The sequence below is a fragment of the Pelodiscus sinensis genome, chromosome 20 (assembly GCF_049634645.1).
Source record: "Pelodiscus sinensis isolate JC-2024 chromosome 20, ASM4963464v1, whole genome shotgun sequence".
Lineage (NCBI taxonomy): Eukaryota > Metazoa > Chordata > Testudines > Trionychidae > Pelodiscus > Pelodiscus sinensis.
In genome coordinates this window covers 2,144,863-2,162,918 of record NC_134730.1, presented here as the reverse complement: position 1 = coordinate 2,162,918, position 18,056 = coordinate 2,144,863, and the positions used below count along the sequence as shown (strand labels likewise).

The window sequence follows — 18,056 nt, the reverse complement described above, 5'->3', positions numbered from 1 at the left end:
TTCTTGCAAACTTAGGGTTTTCAGAAGCTTCAGGGGGTAGGCGAGTTAGTCTGTACAGGTGAACCAAAAAAACAACAAATGGTCTGGTAGCACTTTAAAGACTAACAAAACATGCAGATGGGATCATGAGCTTTCCTGGGCACAGCCCACTTCTTCAGATGAACTGGGCTGCCCACTTCTTCATCTGAAGAAGTGGGCTGTGCCCAGGAAAGTTCATGATCCCATCTGCATGTTTTGTTAGTTTTTAAAGTGCTACCAGACTATTAGTTTTTTCAGTTTATTTCACTGGAAGGAGCTGAAATAAGCGATGCCACTCTCAGCTGTGCCCAGGGCTGTCCTTCGGATGCATGGGGCCCTACTCGGTACTATTAAACTAGTGCCCCTGTGCCCTCCAGCAGCCGGGAGGAGGCTGAATTGTAGAGCTGTGACTTTATAATCTTCAGCAATGCACGAATGAAATATTTTTAAAACAAATTTTAAATGAAGATCCCGTCAACTCGCACAGGAAGTTCATAAACTGACCATCTAGATCTGGGGCTGGCAAATGCTGGTTAAATGGTTGGAAGTTTTGCTAATAGCTCTGGCCGGCATTTCACTTTTCAGGTAATTAGCTCCTCTCTGGAGGAAGTAGAGCCACAGAACAGGGGTAAGATGACACAGGTGGGGGGACATTTAGACCCAAAGGTGCCCCACATTTTCAAGAGCCCTATGCAGCTGCATATTCTGCGTATTGGTATGGGCAGCTCTGTCTGTGCCCACAGTAGCAGCACTGCCCAGTATAGTGTACTGGCATAGTTATACCAGCAAAGCCTTCCAAGAAAATCTTCCAAGTGCTTAGCTGGCCTCTGCATCTTGAAAGCTGTCTAGCAACTGGCAGCTCCCGAGGCTGCTGTAACCCATATAACCGTAATGGAGTCCAAGGGATTGATTCTCTCTCCACTGAAGAGCCTCAGCTCAGGCGCTGTTAACACTCTCGAGATTGGAGTCGACCCAGAAGAATTGTCATCTTCATTTTTTTTTCCAAAGCTGTTAGTTGACTTTTCTTCTTGCAGATTTCACTGAGGTTTAACTACAAAGCCCAGACCGTGGGCTACAGCTATTGAAGCGCTGCCTGTGATACACTTGGGTGTGGTGCAGTTGTGTGAACTGACAAACGACCTCTCTGCTTGAATTAGGGGCCTCCATCCTGCTGTGTTTGTAAAGTTCAGCCTAATGGCACCGTGCCCTGTCTCCTGAGGGCTGGACTTCCCAGCCTTATTGCTGTAGGAATGAGAGTGTGGATCACAGGCTTATGGAATCACAGAAGATTACGGCTGGAAGAGACCTCAAGAGTCATCAAGTCCAACCCCCTGGCCAAAGCAGGACCAACCCAACTCAATCATCAGCCAGGACTTCAAAACCTCTAGGGATGGAGACTCCGCCCCCTCCCTAGGGAACCCAGCCCAGCGCTTCCCCACCCGCCTAGGGAGATAGTTTGTCCTAATATCCCACCTAGAGCTGCCCCACTGCAACTTGAGCCCATTGCTCCTCATTCTGCCCCAATGAGAACAGCCTCTCTCCATCCTCTTTGGAACCCCCCGAGGTAGTTGGTGGCTGCTATGAAGGTGCCCTCGTTCTTCTCTTTTGCAGCCTAAATAAGCCAGTTCTCCCAGCTTCTCCTCAGAGTCGCGTGTCCCAGCCCCCTCCTCGTTTTCATTGCCCTCCGCTGGACTTTCCAGTTTGTCCTTTCAGTAGTAGGGAACCTAACGCTGGACGGAGAGTACCAGTGCTGAACAGAGGGGATACAACACGCCCCTCGATCTGCTGGCAACGCTCCTGCTAATGTACCTCAATATGCCGTTGGCCAGGTCCTGTCCTGCCAAACCGCTGCTGAGCCAGTCGGCCCCCAGCCTGTACCAATGCTTGGGATTCTTCCGTCCCAAGAGCAGGAATCTGCATTCGTTCTTGTTGAACCTCATCAATTTCTTTTGTCCCAACCCTCCAATCTGGCTAGGTCACTCTGGACCCTGTCCCTGCCCTTGAATGTATCTACCTCTCCCCCTAGCTTAGTGTCATCTGTAAACTTGCTGAGGGTGCAATCTATCCCCTCCTCTAGGGCATTAATGAAAATATTGAACAAAACTAGCCCCAGAACCAATCCCTGGGGCACCTCCGCTTGATGCCAGCTCCCAACTAGACATGGGGCCATTGATTTCCTGCAGAGGAAGATGAGGGTTACAACGTGGCGGAATAAGGCTCGGCTTCTGTCTATCTAGGTATTGATATGTGACCTATCACTAGATTCATCTGAGCATCTTCCAACCCCTACATTTATCCTCCTGTTTTTCTAGGAGGCAGGGAAGTATCCTCAACATTAGTGTTCAGGTGAGGAGTCGGGCAAAGGAGGCAAGTAATTCACCCAAGGTCACGCAGGTAGTCAGTGGCGGAGCTATAACTGAACCCGTTCGTGTGTGTGTCAGCCAGAGCTATAACCACTCCACCACCGTGTTTTTCCTGGAAGGAAGCATTGTAACCATAATACTGCATTCTGTATTTTCAATTCTGTGAATTTCCTGCCTTTGCCAGGCTTACGTTTTGTAAGAATTTGGGATCTTAATGCCACTTTTAAAACAAATCCCCTTTTCCCCAGGAGAGTTTGCATTTTGTTTGATCCCCACCCACAAGCAAAATGGAGCTGAACGGGGTGCCCTCTGCAGCATTATTGGGGTACTGGGCTGATCAACTTGCCCTCTTTAGCCTAGTTTTATAAAAGAGAGAAGCAGATTTTTGTGCTTGTGCTTTTTAATCTGTTTTGTTTTTTCGAATGGTTTGCTGGTCCAGCATGCTCCATGCCAGGTTCCTAGCTGCCTTGGCTGGAGCAAAGCCCGGCCCATTGCCACAGCTACATCTTTGATTTATCTATTTGGCAATTATGGGCCAGCGAATGAATTAAACTTCCAATTGCTTGTGGATTAGATTTCGCAAGCGGAAATATCCGGGCACAGGCCTGGGCTGCTCTAGGTTTGGAGAGCTCGGTGGACTTCTGTTTTGCAGCAGCTTGGAATCTGACCTTCGGTACCTTTGCCTCCCTTCGCTTTGCTTTCTTGGTGAAGTGATCTGAGCCCTTTTGTGTGTGTGTTTAACCCAATTTCACTGTAAAGCTTCAGTCATTTGGTGTGTGCTGCTTCTGAGGTGCCCTGGCAGGATGTCTTGGTTAAAACAAGTGGTTCTTGTGGGTTAGAAATAACCTCTATGAAACATAGTTTGTTTGTCTTTTAAAGAAGCTTTTGGCATATGCGCCCTGCTCCTTTTAAGGTCAAAGAAGGGTTTGTATGTTCACTGAAAACAAGGTGGTGTAGGAAAAAATAACACTTCTCATCTGCTGCTCTTGTGCTGCTTGGCAAACCTTCACTGTCGCAGCCGCCCTGCGAGGCAGGCAGGACGACACCATTTCACAGAGGGGTAAACTGAGGCACAAAGAGGTCCCCTTAAGTTGCACAGTGACTCACTAGCAGAGTCAGAAGCTAGAAGTCCTGACTTTCAGTTCCCTCTTCTAACCACTAGGCAACTCTGTCTTACTGTAGGTATGACGTTGGACTATACACTCGGTTGTTGGAGAGACAGCGTTAGGGGTCTCTGTCTCGGGTACTTATCTGACCCCCATTATCATAGACTTGGAGAACCTCTGTTTTAAAGTGTTTATTTTCCCAATATCCCTGAGAGCTGTTGAGGCTCTCTTATTGCCATTGCCCCCACCCATGTTCTCAGATGGAAAACTGAGGCACGGAGACTCAGTGACTTGCTACTGACTTCTTGGGTGACCTTGAACTGAGCAGTGAATTAAACCTGCATCTCCAGAGTCCCAGCCTAGAGCCCAAACCATCAGACCATGCTTCCTCTGATATGCTCCCAAGTCCAGTCGACCCGCTGAGAGTGTGCGTGTGTGTTTGTGTGCACAGGCGTGCTCGTGTCTTGCAGTGTGACCCTTTGGAGGATGAAAAAAGAGAGCTGCTGTTGAATACGATTGCCCAGGATTTCTCTGTAAAGATTGCACCTAAGCATAGGAGGCTAGTCGGGGGCGAGGGGCAGTAGGGACCGGGGAGGAGGGGGAGGAGAAGCCAGTTGGGGGCGAGGGAACAGGAGGGACCGGGGCGGAGAGGCCGGTTGGGGGCGAGGGAGCAGGAGGGACCGGGGCGGAGAGGCCGGTTGGGGGCGAGGGAGCAGGAGGGACCGGGGCGGAGAGGCCGGTTGGGGGCGAGGGAGCAGGAGGGACCGGGGCGGAGAGGCCGGTTGGGGGCGAGGGAGCCACACTGGGAGGATCCGCAGTAGTGGGGCTGTGTAGCAGAGAGTGGGGTGGCATGTGGGGAGCCACTTTGGGTTCCTGGGGGAGGTGAGGTCCCCCCGTGCCACTCTGGCCACCGGGTGCCCTTCTGCTACTGAGATAAGTTGGGCAAGTCCTGGGCAGGTGGCGGTTGGGGGTGGGCATGTGGCCGCCTCCGCAGCCGTGTGATTCCCTGGCCTGCGGGTCTGGCTCTCCCAAGGAGCAGCTTCAGGACCGTGCTGTTTGTGCCGGCAGCAGTAGCCCCCATCGGTCTGGGGAATAAAAGACTCTTGGCCTTGGTCCCCTCTCCAGGTCTGTGTCTCCAGTGCTGGGGCTGCAAGGCCAGGCATGGGCAGCGGGTAATGCAGGCAAGGGAAGGCGGGACTGGGGCTTGCCTTCCCCAGCTGGGCCTTCCCTCACCGCCCATGAGACTGGGGGTTGCATAGGCCTGATTCTGTGCAGGGGAATCCTTAGCTGTCTGTTTCCACGAGCTTGGAGTCAGCTCTGTGTTGCTGGGGAGGTGGAAAGGGGCCAAGGATCACACCTGGAGGGTGAGATTTTCCAAAATGACTCTTGAGTTTTGGTATCCAGGACACCCTGAAAGGAGCCTGATTTTCACAGGCTCAGCACCCCTAATCTCGCGACGCTTTGGGAGACTCCTGGAGAGACCCTGACATGTGGCCTGGCTGCTCAGGATCGTCCAAGGAAGTGACTGTTCTGATCACGTCCCCGGGACTCTGTCCACGGCTTGGTTATTTATCAACAGTCCAAAAAAATAAAAAATCCTGTAGTCTCATAGTCCCTGCTGCTGATTCATTTTGAGGCATGTTCTCTCTTCTCTGGCTGATACCAAGAACAATAAGTTTGGTGATTAGAGGGCAGCTAAATTTGTACTCGTTAAAGGTGACAGATGGGGAAATTCTCCCAGCTGGTACAGTTACTGGAATGAGTTCTGCAAATGAATGGTTAGAAACTGAACAAAAGTTGTGGCAAAATCAATTTACATGTAGCATGGCAAATATTTGTCCTCTCCGAGAATGAAAGATCATTCCCCTCCCCCCCCCAAGTGTAAACTGCTATTCGCTGCAAACTGCAGGTGCTAAGGCGTTTCTTTGCTAAAAGGATTGAGGATGGTAATAATTAATTCAGTCCCTGTGCAGTCGCGTGGTTATTTGGAAAGTCGGGTGTGGTGCACAAGGACAACCCCGGGGTGGCTAGTTTATTCGATTTTGTTGAATTTTGTGATTTTTGGTGTCTTTCTGCTAGCGCCAACTCTTCTCGGCCACAGAAATATGTGAGAATCTGATTTCTTTCCTCCTTTTTCATGGCAGTCGAGATGCTAGTTGCAGAGAAAAGCCGGAAAACGAGACCCCTAAAGGCTAAAGCATCACAAGGCAACTCAAAACACAAAGGTTGTTGGGTTTAAAATCTTTCTGGGAGCGGGAGAGGAAAACGGCCTTGCTTTACAGGCTTTGAATTCTTTTAGCTGGTAACACTGCAGTCCTATTCTCTGAGGGTGCATCTACATGCATGGCTCTTTTAGGACACCGGAGGTCTACACAAGCTGCCCGATATTTTGAAATATTTTTTGAAATAACGAGCACGCATTTCACTGTCCCGGTAAGCCTTGTTGTGCGAGGAATAAGAGATAGTTGGACACGGTGTGTTATTTCAAAATTTGGCACTGTGCAGATGCGCCACTTTTTGGAAGAAGCTATTTCGAAATACGCAATTTGCGTATCCTCTTTCAAGTTTAGGGTGCTGTGTAGATGCAACGCAGCATCTAGGAGTCTAGGGGTACCAGACAATATGGTGGTGCCGTTGGCCTTTTTTTGAGCACCCAAATGTGTGTGTCACTGAAATAAACCGTTCCTGTTCCAAAGCGTGACCAGCTGAATTCAAACATGACCTGGGAAGTAACGGTCTTAGATCAATAACATCCGAGGTGACGGAGGAGGGGTAAGAGGAAGAACAAGAACCCAAAATCATGGAATAAATTGCCTAGGGAGGTTGTGGACTCTCCATCACTGGAGATATTTAAGAGCAGGGTAGATAGACACCTGTCAGGGATGATCTGGATCGGGGTGGGGAACCTTTATTGGGTTGGGAGCCGTTGACCCACAGAAAAATCAGTCAGGGGCTGCACACAAGTGAGAAGCGCAAGAACCCTCAAACCAAAACCAAAAAAGCGTGGCCCCTGACTGGGGAGAGAGACTCCCCACATTCCTGTAACACACCAGAGCCCCCGGGGGCCCAGCCTAGTAGATTTTGTGTGTTCCAGCCCCGCGGGGGGATAGCAGAGGAGCTGGAGTGCCAGCACGGGCTCCCCAATGCTGGGAGGAGGGGCCAGATCCATCCTCCGGGCCTGAGGTTCCCCACCCCGATCTAGACGGTGCTTGGTCCTGCCGTGAGGGCAGGGGACTGGACTTGACGACCTCTCAAGGTCCCTGCCACGTGTAGGATGCTATGATTCTATGTTCTGATGTCCTTATGGAAGCAGGAAGAATGGTCCAACGGGGCACTAGCCTGGGACATGGTAGCTCCAGGTTCAAGTCCTTGTGTTGCCACAGACTCTCGGAGTGACATGGGATGGTTCCCAATCTGTAAGCTGGGAACATTAGGGGCCACTCTGGTCAGAATTTATCCAGCCTCTTCATCGTCCAGCCATTGCTCCCCTTACGTCTCTGTCTGCTAGGCCGAAGCGCCCTCTGTCCCTGGACACAGGGGAGCCCTCGGCGGCCTAAAAGCCTTGCAGACGAGCGAGGAGTTGAAACATGGCTGCAGAAGAGGAGAACTTGGTGTGTGGCCCCCAACGAGTCTCAGGGTCTGACCCAAACCTGGAAGTTTCAAAGTCCTGCTCCTTGTGATCATGTGCGTGTGAGAGGCAGCTGGACGTGACTGAACCAGACCCGAGTTCAGAGCAAGGTTGCGTTCTCCGCCGCTGGGCAGTTACAGCTCTTGATGCAAAAGGCAAACTCAGTCTGTGGCCCTTATTTGACCTTCCTGAACAGGACTGTCAATGGTAGTCAGTCTAATTGTTTGTCCGGCTGTGGATTGGGTGGTGCAGGGGGATGGGACCATGCAGAAGAAGGAACTAGGGAAGGCCAGGAATGAGCCTTGACCACACAGTATGGCTGAATAAAGGAGAAACCCTGGAGAACAGAGGGACAACAGGGCGCCCTTGTAGCCAAGAAGGGCATATTGGGCTGCATGAGGAGGAGATCTAGGGAAGTGGTTACTGCTGCCAGGTGTTGGTCAGGCTGCTTGCGGTCCCGGTGACAGCCCCCCGCAAAGGGAGCCAACAAGCCCTCGTTGCCAGTGGCCTCCTGCGGCAGCCTCGCTACTTGGCTGAAGTAACTGCAGTTCCTGCTGTTTCCGATCTGGAAGGAAAACCCCGCCCCTTTAGACAGCAGGCCGGGGTGGGGTGTGTTGTCAGTCGTGCTGCCAGGTGCAGCGGGGAGCCAGCTGTGTCTGGCGCGAGGGGTCCTCCTGTGATGACAATGGGCTCATGCGAGGGGAAGAACAATAGAGCTGTTGGCGCAGAACACGTGTCAGTCGCTCCCCCGGCCGCCCCCTGCGCCGCTACCCACATTGCACATGGGGTAGCTGCAGCTGTAAGGAGGGTGAGAGGGTGAAAAATCCTGCAAACTCAGGCCGCCGAGAGCTGGACTGGCCTGACCCCGGTGCAGTTGTTGCTGCTTCAGGGCCATATTCATCCCTGGTGTAACTTCTGGGCCTTTCCACAGCTGAGATGACCATGTCCCTTCAAATACAAAAGGTCCAGAGCCACTGTCATCTGCTCCAATGCAAAGTACAACTCACCTGTTTGGAACTGTAGTCCCGATCGGAGCCTGATTTGCCTGGCTGTCAAAGCTTCAGTTCTCTTATCAGAGAAGGAAGTTGAAACCCCAAATGCACCTCCTCACCCTCCTCCATGCAAACCATGTCGCACCATCACAACAATGCAAGTTCTGGAACAAAGAGAAGAGAGACAAAGCTAAAAACAGGAACTACCAGACAAACAGCATGCTGGGTGCTCAGACTTCTTCCTGCCCTGAGACATCTGTCGAGGTAGCAGCCGCTCTCTGGGGAGCTGTCAGGTTTGCAGAGTCCTGTTCTTCTGGGCGGCTGGTCTCCAGGGGTGTAGTTGCATCTTTCTCGCCAGCCACAAAGCCAGGTGGTTAAATGACTGAAAAGTTCTTCCATTCATAAGAAGTGTTAGGGGCATGATCTTAAACAGAGGCTAAAATACATCTTTTCAGCCTGTTAAAAGTGTGTGTGTGTGTGTGTGTGTGTGTGTGTGTGTGTGTGTGTGTGTGTGTGTGTGTGTTTAAACAAGTAATTGCTGAAATTTTCAGCAGTTGCAGATGGTTAGGGTGCTAGTGAGGATGCCAGAGACCCAGGTCAGGTCTCTGCTCCTCTAAAGGCTTTTTATGTGTCCTTAGGCAAATCAATTAATCTTTGCTGCCTCAGTTTCCCATCTGTGCATTTGCAATGCTGCCTTACCTCTCAGAGGTGTGATGAGGACAAATCAGTTAAAGACTGTGAGACTCTTTCGTGCGACAGGTGTGGAGGCTAGGTAAATATCAAAGATGGACATCAAGCAGTGATGTTTTGAATGTGTGTCCCACACACCTGCAGGACATGGTGCACTGTTGCAGCTAGTGGCACTGAGACCGCTTACAGAGAGAATAACGTGTCTGCTCTACAGCCTTAGCTGAGAGCCCGCTGGCTTTTAGCTCACGCACTAAGCTCCAGAGGTCTTAGGTTTGATTCTGCCTCTTGGTGTTACAAAAGAATTCTATCAAGTCTTGTAGGCTCATGAGCCTGATTTTTGTTCAGAGGAAGATTAAGAACACAGTCCTGGGGAAGAAAGAGAGTTTCAGAAACCAAGCAGAAAAGTTAAAAAGAAAAGACAACCGTTATTATTTGTGTTACAGGAATGCTAGCGACTCCAACCGAGATTGAGGAGCAGTGACGGCAGGGCACAGTACAAACAAAATGTGGGACAGTTGCTCCCCCCAAGAGTTTACAAACTAGAGAGAGGAAATATCACCCCAATGGACAGATGGGTACTTGAGGCGCAAAGGGCCAGATGTCAGAGGTATTTGGGCACCTCGTAGGATTTTCAAAAGCATTTAGGTGCCGATTGCACATTGATTTCAGTGCCTCTGTTCTGGCTAAATACCTTGTGAAATTCGGGCGTAGAGGCTAGAAAGAATACAGTTGTCAAAAGCACGTGTAGTGCACGGAGCCCTCTAGCCCCCCAGCTCCCAGCATGGGTATAACTAGCAATGTAGCAGATGGCGTAGGCATGGATTGGGTGAGATGGGACACACGTAAAGGATGTGGGTAGGTACCGGAGTACTCGCCCTTCATGGTCGTGGACCGCCAGTCATGTGTCGAGTAGCTGGAGACTGAGTCTCACTGAAAGTCAATGGGGTTTAGGCTCCCAAGGCACATAGAATAGACTAGAATCGAATCCCAGGGCTGGAAGAGACCTTAGGAGGCCGAGTCCGGCCCTCTGCCCAAAGCAGGAGCAACCCCAACTCAATCATCCCAGCCAGGGATGTAATAGTGGAGTCGATTAACCGATAAGCAAAAGCGTATAGGTTCATGCTACAGATGCCACGCATTTCCCCTCTCACACTGGCCAGCAGCCCAGCTCAGCCCTGGCTTGCGACGGGGTCTGGGACCTACCCCTGCTGCAGCTCTGCATTTGAAGTGTATTAGGAGCCGGGTGGGCAGGCAGCCCCACTCAGTTCTGGCTCGCACCGGGTCCGGGAGCTCAAACTACCCCCTAGGTAGGAGCTGCTGCCATCCCACACTTCTGCCTCTTTATCAGAGGCAGCAGCACAGGGCAACAGGCAGCTGGTCCAAAAGGGAAGCTGGTTTTTAAACTGGCTCCCTCGTGGACCAACTCCGACCTGGCACCCCACGCTGCTACCTCTGATACAGAGGCAGCAGGGCAGAGTGGCAGGGGTTTTCTCAGGAGTGAAGCTCGAGCCCCCGGAGACTACAGAATAGTTGACTAACTATTAAGAATTCATGAGGTTATTCATTTAACCGGTATTTAACAGCCTTAGTCCCAGCCAGGGCTTTCTCAAGCCAGGACTTAAAAACCTCTAGGGATGGAGATTCCATCAGTTCCCCAGGGAACCATCCCAGTGCTTCCCCTCCCCCCCAGAGAAATAGTTTTTCCTAATTTCCAACCTAGTCTTCCCCCACGTAGGTGCTGTTGAAAATGTCCCTCCGTTATATGCCCGAGGCACTAGTTTAAGGCTTGCATAGTGGTGTCGTGTGGACGCTTGGAAAGAGCGGGTCTGCAGGGACGGGTCCCACGGTGTTGGGACCACTTGCAGTGTGGACGTACCCCCTGGGCATCTGTATCAGAGCAGGAAGTGAGATTAGTCATACCGTGTCTCGGGCTACGTGCCTTAACCAGCAGACGGTCTTTGGTCTCCAGGCAGTTTGGAGGGCAGGCAGGGAGTTGGGCATGTTCTGTGCGTGTGTTTTCACAGATCGAGGGGCGCAACTAACCTGGGCCTCCGATCTGTCAGAGGCTCTGTACCATGAGTGGTCCTGTTGCTTTTGTGTTTTATTCCCCGGCCTTTCTGGGGAAACTGGCAGAATCCACCTTGAACCTCCATTGTCTGGGTCCCTGGAAGCTGCATCAGTTTCGTGGATATTTGATGGCGATAAGTGTCTCTAGTTTTGGTTTCACAAGTTGCAGCCCCTCCAATGCACGAATCCCAGCATTAAGCAACTGCTGCTGAGGCAGTTAATCCCCAGGGAGGAATTTGGGAAATCCTGTTAAATAATTCCTATTTTCAGCAGCGTGTGAGGCTTGGAGAGAGGGATTTATGTGGCGATGACAATTCTTAAGTCGCTCTCTGCTTCCTGTTGGCTTTCTCTCCTGATCCCCGTATCTGTAGGCACTTTGTGAAAGTTCAGCAGAAGAAGCTGTACCAGAGGGAGCGAAGGGAGTAAACCTCACATGACCTACACGTGAAAAAGGGCCAGCACCTTAGGATTCAGAGTGGGAAATTAGTCTCCCAGGTTCACTGGTGTGTGTGTGTGTGTGTGTGTGTGTGTGTGTGTGTGTGTGTGTGTGTGTGTGTGTGTGTGTGTGTGTGTGTGTGTGTTAAATATTTATCTCCAGCAGCTGGCAACACTCCAGGAAGTTGCTCTTTCCTTTATGTTTCTGCTTACTCGGGAATATTGGCACTAGACTGTTCTTGTTCTTGTGCAGGTCACTATGCTGCACGCCCCTTTCTTTCATGATCACAGCATACACTCTTCCAGTGAAAAGGCACCGTAGATTTTTACTTCCAGATTACTTAGTGCTGAGTTCCAATACACCCATATTGCTGTGTCTGGGCTAACTCATAGTCCTTCCCAAGCGTTGGTCTCGTGCTGCAGTGATCCCCGTGCTGGGGCAACTTTTTGCCTTTGCATTTCTATGGCACCTTTCGCCTGTGTGGCTGGCACAGCTCTCTACAGCCTGGGGCGGAGGGTTCCGCGGTGCTTGGCCCCGCCAGAGAAGTGATGCACAGTCAGAAAAGCGAATCTGTCATTGGCTAAAAGGAACACCCGTGTCAGCATTCGTGGCAAACTGGAGACGAGCAGGTGCATGGGTAGGTGCTGTGGAGAATGGAAGACAAGAATTATCGCCAGGCTATGCCATGCTGTGAGTGCACTTTGTCTAGTTCGATCTCTGATGTTCCCGGTGACGGGATTTGAATTGATTCACGGTAAGTATAAATCTAGTGGGGCTGTGGGGCAGGTTTATTTGTGTGCTAAATGATTCATTCTCTAAGTTCTGCCCCATTATCCTCAGGCACGAGTGCACCTGGGCCCCCTCACCCTCCCAGGGAATTCCCGTCCATGGAATGGGGTTCTTGCAGGTGGCCACCCATGTTCCGTAGGTGTTGCTTAACCAGACCATGCATCCTTGGCTCGCTACGGCCCCTGAGAGATACTCGGCAGCCTCAGATCTCAACTGAAATTCAGGTATTAAAGGTGTCATGCTCCAGCATGGGCGAGTGGGACCTGCTGGCCAAATTGGGATAGAGATAGCAACCTGCTCTTGGACCTCTTCTGTAGCCCTCAAAGTTCTAGGATAGTGATGTGAGATGCAGTGTGGTCTTGTGGGTAAGGCACTAGAATTTGGCTCAGGTGTGTGGGTTTAATTCTTGGCCCTTTGTGACCTTGGCCAAGTCTCTCTGTGCTTTTGTTTTCCCCATCTGTAAAATGGGGATAACGAGCCTTCCTTTTTGTCTCGCATCCCTTTGGATCATGACCTCTCTGGGGTAGGAGACCGTCTCTTACTATGGTATGTCCCGCATCTCGTGTCATAGGGACCGCCCCTTGGTTGGTGATCTCTAGGCACTAACCGGTTCAAATGATCGTTTTGCCCTTGGTGGACGGTAGGAAGAGTGGAGCAGAGACGGTCACAGGGGAGGGCCCGTGACCTCAGCAGGAAAAGGCCCCGGAGCTGCTGTTTGTCAGACGCAGGCCCGCGCTGCGTGTCTGCTGTTCTCAGCATGTCCACTGGGCCCACGCGACCACTTGGGTTTTGGGTTCTGCATCGAGCCAGGTTCTCACGTCTCATATTTCTAGAGGGACTGTCGCTGGAGGCCTAGCCAGTGCCCTGTGACCTCACGCCGGCCTTTAAGGGCTCAGTTTGTGACCAGAGGCAATCCCCCCCCCTCTGGCCATGGGCCAAGACCCCTAGTTCTGTGGCAGACCCTGGTTTCCCCTCTGAGGCGAGTGCTGGTTCTCAAGCCAGTGTGGGTGCGAGTGCCCACCTCACCAGGGCTGCCTGCCTCCTGGCAGTCTGAGCAGAGAGGGCTGCTTCAGCTTCCCTCTCCTTCCTACCCCAGCAGCCCAGGAGCTGGTGGGCCCCTCTGGAGATCATGTTTACGGCCTGGGGGGTTGGCTGGTTCACTTGCCTCTTGCGAGCGGATGTTTGTCAAGCCTGTTGCCTTCTGGACCCTTTGATGTGCCACCTTTGCGGGGTTGGAACGGGCTCCTTATCGCCGTCATCTCCCTGCCCTTTGATGCTCTGTGCGTACGCGAGCACAAACAAAGACACCGACGGAGCCTGAGCTGGGAGGATCTTAAGAAATTGTGGGTTTCGTCCTGCTGGGCCCCAGATCCTACAAGAAACCTCCTGGGCCTCTGCGTCCTTCTGCTCCTGTGCTCCACCCTTTGACCGTGGCACGTGGGAATCGTGTGCCGAGCAGGGACACCGAGAATGGCAGAAACTAGAACGTCCTCTGTGATCTGAGGAAGTACGTGGTTTTCATAGAAGGAGTGATTGCCGCACAAGCAGGGCTGGCTGCTTGTAGCGCACACGTACACACACGTGTGTACATGCAGGCACGCACACACACGTGTACACACGCACACACATACTCCCTGCTCTCTCGACTTGTGCTATTCCCAAGAGGCCTCCTGGACTTCCTAGGAGTCAGAGGAGCCCAGGGTTGAGGTCGGTACAAGCTTCAAACAAGGGAAGCTTTAGGGTTTGTGCCTCTCCAGGAGGGATCCTTGGCCCAGCTCTTCCTGGGGCATGACCGGCTCGGGCTGGCGTGTGCTGAGCTCACAACGCTTCCTGGGGACGGCCTGGGTTTGATCCCGACAGGCTGGCGTGGAGCGCAGAGATGTGCCGAGACCAACGCTTGCTTCTTGGCTGGTGCTCAGCGTCCGCATCTCCTTGTGGGACTGGGTGGGGGTGGAGAGGGCGCTTTGCTGGGCTGCTTCAGCTTGTGAACCGCATAGACCTAAGCTCTGGTGACGGATTCGTTCCGGCCCCAGGCCCCTGGTTTGGAGGGAAACAGGGAAGGCGGAGAGAGGCTGGTGAAGGAGGAAGAGGAACTCACTGGCGTGTCTAAGGACACGTGCTAGGGCCTGGGACGCCATTTGCTGTCATCCCAGCGACGCGATTGCCGCTGCAGTTCTCCCACATGCTTGGGTCCCTGGCCACCTGTGGTCTGAGCTGGTTTGGTTTCCCTCCTTTGCTTCAGATGACCCCAGCTCATCCTCTCTCGCTGGGCTGAGGGAGCGGATGGCCCTGGAGGGCTGAGTCCATGGGGTAGCATTTGGAACTGGGCCAGCCTGGAGCTCTCTGCCCACCGGATTCCCAGGGCCAGCGAGCATGTTTGCAAAGCCGGCTTTGGGGCTGAGCGTTTGTTTCCATTTCTTGCCTTGGCCATGCAGGCAGCAGGGCAGGGAGAGTGACTGCCTTTCCTTGGCTGTGCCCGGGGGCTGTTGTGGTGGGGCTTGATGCCTGGAGGCGAGGCCTTGCTCCATGTCGCGGGTTCTACTCCCCTGGAGGAGATGACGGCAGGCACCCAGTAGGCCAGTCCCTTGTGCACGGTGGTTTGGAGGCACTGGGTAGAGGAAGGGGAAGTCTTGGGCTGTAACAGGGCTGTCTGCATGGCCTCTGTTGGCCTTCTGGGGGAAATGGGTGGGAAGCGCATTGAGGGAGCCAGGAGACACAGAGCGTCTCGCGGGAGCGGGCTGTGCCCTTGTAGTCATAATTCAAAATGATCTGGACAAACTGGAGAAATGGGCTGAAGTCAGTAGGATGAAGTTCAATAAGGACAAATGCAAAGTGCTCCGCTTAGGAAGGAGCAATCAGTCTCACACATACAGAATGGGAAGCGACAGTCTGGGAAGGAGTACGGCAGAGAGGGATCTAGGGGTCATAGTGGACCACAAGCTAAATAGGAATCAACAGTGTGACACTGTTGCAAAAAAAGCAAACATGATTCTGGGCTGCAATAACAGGAGTGTTGTGAGCAAGACACGAGAAGTCATTCTTCCACTCTACTCAGCGCTGGTTGGGCCTCAGTTGGAGTGTTGTGAGCAAGACACGAGAAGTCATTCTTCCGCTCTACTCTGCGCTGGTTAGGCCTCAGCTGGAGTGTTGTGTCCAGTTCTGGGCACCGCATTTCAAGAAAAATGTGGAGAAGTTGGAGAAGGTCCAGAGAAGAGCAACAAGAATGATGAAAGGTCTAGAGAACATGGGCTATGAAGGAAGACTGAAAGAATTGGGCTTGTTTAGTTTGGAAAGGAGAAGATTGAGAGAGGACATGATAGTGGTTTTCAGGTATCTTAAAGGGTGTCACAAGGAGGAGGGGAAAAAATTGTTCTCCTTGACCTCTGAGGATAGGACAAGAAGCAATGGGCTTCAACTGCAGCAAGGGAGGTTTAGGTTGGACATTAGGAAAAAGTTCCTAACTGTCAGGGTGGTTAAACACTGGGATAAGTTGCCCAGGGAGGTTGTGCAATCTCCATCTCTGGAGATATTGAAGAGCAGGTTGGACATACATCTATCAGAAATGGTCTAGACAGTACTGGGTCCTGCCATGAGGGCAGGGGACTGGACTCGATGACCTCTTGAGGTCCCTTCCAGTTCTCTTGTTCTATGATTCTGTGAAGGGTAATGGTCATTAGGAGGAGCATTTCCAGCAGATCTAGAGAAGTGATTATTCCCCTTTATTTGGCAGTGGCGAGGCCACATCTGGTTCTGGGCCCCCCACGACAGAAAGGTTGTGGATGCATTGGAGAAGGCTCAGCAGAGGGCAACCAAAATGATGAGGGAGCTGGAGCACATGGCCTACGAGGAGAGGCTGAGGGATTGGGGCTTATTTGGTCTGCAGAAGAGAAGAGTGAGGGGGGATTTGAGAGCAGCCTTCAAATTCCTGAAGGGAGGTTCCAAAGAGGACGGAGAGAGGCTGTTCTCAGTGGTGACAGCTGGCAGAAGGAGGAGCAATGATCTCAATTTGCAGGGAGGGAGGTCTAAGTTGGGTATTGGGAAAAACTCTTTCCCTAGGAGGGTGGGGAAGCCCTGGGATGGGTTCCCTAGGGAGGTGGTGCAATCTCCATCCCTAGAGGTTTTGAAGTCCCGTCTCAAGACACCTCTAGTTCTGCTTCGGGCCCCTCTGAGCTGGTATCCTCCACGCCCCATCTCTCAAACACCCAACTGGAACTTGCAAGTATCGTCCATTTGGCATTCAAAGAGGTGAGAGGCTACGTGACTTTCTTGCCACTGTGGAAGGCAGTTAAAATGCTGATGGGAGTAAAACTTGCGTTCTGGGAACTGACCTCTTTGTAATTCACATAATCGGTGGACAACGTTCTAAGCTTCCCTGTCGGCTTCTCATTCTCAATCACTTCCCCTCTCTCAGTAAGAACCCGCTTCATTAACGAAGCCAGTTGTGCGATACCACTCGTGAGCGAGGAAGAAAGAGGCTGGTTCTTTATTGTACATGGGTCACAGTAGAAGTCTGTCCTAGCTGGTCAGCCATCGGAAGGTACTTTGGTGATGAGGTGCACTAGAATCTCCATTTAGCACGATTATCCAGTTCCTCTTGGGCTCCTAACTGCTCTGGGGCGGGGGCTGGATGGCTCCTTGATGAAAGCAGAGGACCAGGAGTGAGGAGACCTGAATACTGTTCCCAGCTCTCTCGCACATTCATTTTGTGATCCTGGGAAAATAACTTGAACTTCTTCATGCGTCAGTTGACCTCTCTGTAAAATGGGCCTGGTTGTGAGGCTCGGCTCATTCATGCTTGTTAAGCATTTGGAGCTCTTCCGATGGCCATTGATTTTACACATGGAAGGCACCCAAAAGTGCCAGAGCTCTAATCTGTCCACCTCACTCTGCGGTGTAGCCAGGCCCTTAACAAGGCTGCTTGGGTAGGGTGGCTTGCATTTTACAGTCCTGTCCTGCAATCTTGAACAAGCGGCGGAGGGATGGTGTAAGCCCGGAATGAATGTTGCTAGCTCACCATTCTGGACACATTCCAAGGTCCCTCTTTCACCAAGGTTTCAACAGATTTCATTGGCTCTGACGAGCCTTAGATATGCATGTGGTCACCCGTGGTGCATTAGGAAACTGACAGATGCTGCTGTACTTTGTGGTTTGAAAATTACGGTAATAACTTTCCTTTCAGGCCCCACTGTCAGTTTCCGATTTCAAAATCAAGGGGCGGAAGGGAGGGAATTCTGCTGTTCTGGGAGAGCCGGTGACAGGTGGGTCTAGGGGCACCAGGCGCGTCCTAACCTTGCGCCGTCCAACGCTAGGCTGACGTCAGCCTTTCTTCAGACAGTCTAGCTGTGTTCTGGAACAAGCGGGCAGGCAGGATTGTTGTGTCCTGTGGCAATGTGTTGGGTGATACATGAGTCACTGGCTTCTTAGTCACTGCCTGCCTTCTGGGGCTCGCCGTGAGTCACGAGTGAACTGCCCCGCACATCTAAGGAGGAGCTCACGTCTCTGTTCACTTCGGACACTCTTCTTCCGACGCTGCTCTAGCAGAGTCAGCCAGTGGGGTGACGGTAGGAACCCAGCACAGTCCCTGGCAGAACCGGGCGCCGACAAGCTGAAGGAGTTTGTCACTTCCCAGTAAAACAGAGAGCTGACACCTGCCAGGCCTGCGGCTCATGCCCTGCGTGCCACGTTTGCCTGGAGGGGCCCACATGGATTCTCTGACGTGTGGATGAGGTAGGACTAAGCAGGGAGGAGGAAGCTAAGGCCCGGGGGCTGGATACGGCCCCTGACAGTCAGGGCTCCCCCCTCCCAGCACTGGGCAACCCACGCTGGTGCTCCAGCTCCACGCTGCCTCCCCGTGGGGCCGGAGCACAAAAATCTGCTAGCCTGCTGTGTCCAGGCTCTGCTGTTCGAGGGGAATGGGGGGAGAGTCTTTCACCTTCTCAGTCGGGGGCCACCTCAGTGTGGGTTTTG

At 52.3% G+C, this 18,056-nt stretch overlaps 1 protein-coding gene across 3 annotated transcripts in view; it reads left to right on the top strand.

Moving 5' to 3' along the window:
• The window catches only part of PIK3R5 (phosphoinositide-3-kinase regulatory subunit 5), a 114,503-nt gene that overhangs the window by 42,576 nt on the left and 53,871 nt on the right, over positions 1 to 18,056 (top strand). The window contains exon 1 of one of the 3 annotated variants that reach the window (XM_075903479.1): positions 14,042 to 17,816. The exons of the other annotated variants lie outside the window; for them this stretch is intronic. The gene's annotated coding sequence lies outside the window, so the exon portion shown is untranslated. Of the gene's footprint in view, positions 1 to 14,041; positions 17,817 to 18,056 lie in introns of those variants that run through there. 3 annotated transcript variants of the gene reach the window in all.